The sequence below is a fragment of the Austrofundulus limnaeus genome, unplaced genomic scaffold, assembly GCF_001266775.1.
Source record: "Austrofundulus limnaeus strain Quisiro unplaced genomic scaffold, Austrofundulus_limnaeus-1.0 Scaffold3140, whole genome shotgun sequence".
Classification (NCBI taxonomy): Eukaryota; Metazoa; Chordata; class Actinopteri; order Cyprinodontiformes; family Rivulidae; genus Austrofundulus; species Austrofundulus limnaeus.
In genome coordinates this window covers 1-1196 of record NW_013955542.1, presented here as the reverse complement: position 1 = coordinate 1196, position 1196 = coordinate 1, and the positions used below count along the sequence as shown (strand labels likewise).

General features: G+C 42.8%; 1 long non-coding RNA gene across 2 annotated transcripts in view; it reads right to left on the bottom strand.

The window, feature by feature from the left end:
• The window catches only part of LOC106511727 (uncharacterized), a 2793-nt gene extending 1789 nt beyond the window's left edge, over nucleotides 1-1004 (bottom strand). The window contains exons 1-3 of one of the 2 annotated variants that reach the window (XR_001309550.1): nucleotides 931-1004; nucleotides 592-757; nucleotides 25-118 (exon numbers count right to left, since the gene is read on the bottom strand). This is a non-coding gene — a long non-coding RNA (uncharacterized LOC106511727). Of the gene's footprint in view, nucleotides 1-24; nucleotides 119-591; nucleotides 786-930 lie in introns of those variants that run through there. The other variant, XR_001309549.1, reaches the window with a different exon arrangement.
• Nucleotides 1005-1196: the final 192 nt, after the last annotated feature.

Here is a 1196-nt window from a genome sequence, read left to right as displayed (position 1 = left end):
CTGAGCTGTAATCTGAGCTCTAACCTGAGCTGTAATCTAATCTGAGCTCTAACCTGATCTGTAATCTAATCTGAGCTCTAACCTGAGCTGTAATCTGAGCTTTAACCTGGGCTCTAACCTGAGCTGTAATCTGAGCTTTAACCTGAGCTGTAATCTAACCTGAGCTGTAATCTAACCTGAGCTGTAATCTAACCTGAGCTGTAATTTAATCTGAGCTGTAATCTAACCTGAGCTGTAATCTAACCTGAGCTGTAATCTAATCTGAGCTGTAATCTGAGCTCTAACCTGAGCTGTAATCTGAGCTTTAACCTGGGCTCTAACCTGAGCTGTAATCTAACCTGAGCTGTAATTTAATCTGAGCTGTAATCTAACCTGAGCTGTAATCTAATCTGTAACCTGAGCTGTAATCTAACCTGAGCTGTAATCTGAGCTGTAATGTAATCTGAGCTGTAATGTAATCTGAGCTCTAATCTGAGCTGTAATCTGAGCTCTAACCTGAGCTGTAATCTGAGCTCTAACCTGAGCTGTAATCTGAGCTCTAACCTGAGCTGTAATCTGAGCTCTAACCTGAGCTGTAATCTGAGCTCTAACCTGAGCTGTAATCTAACCTGAGCTGTAATTTAATCTGAGCTGTAATCTGAGCTCTAACCTGAGCTGTAATCTGAGCTTTAACCTGAGCTGTAATCTGAGCTGTAACCTGAGCTTTAACCTGGGCTCTAACCTGAGCTTTAACCTGAGCTGTAATCTGAGCTCTAACCTGAGCTGTAATCTGAGCTTTAACCTGAGCTGTAACCTGAGCTCTAACCTGAGCTGTAATCTAAGCTGTAACCTGGGCTCTAACCTGAGCTGTAATCTAAGCTGTAACCTGGGCTCTAACCTGAGCTGTAATCTGAGCTTTAATCTAACCCAAGCTGTAATCTGAGCTTTAACCTGAGCTGTAATCTGAGCTCTAACCTGAGCTGTAATCTGAGCTGTAACCTGGGCTCTAACCTGAGCTGTAATCTAATCTAATCTGTAACCTGAGCTGTAATCTAACCTGAGCTGTAATCTAACCTGAGCTGTAATCTGAGCTCTAACCTGAGCTGTAATCTGAGCTATAACATGAGCTGTAATGTAATCTGAGCTGTAATCTGAGCTCTAACCTGAGCTGTAATCTGAGCTCTAACCTGAGCTGTAATCTGAGCTCTAACCTGAGC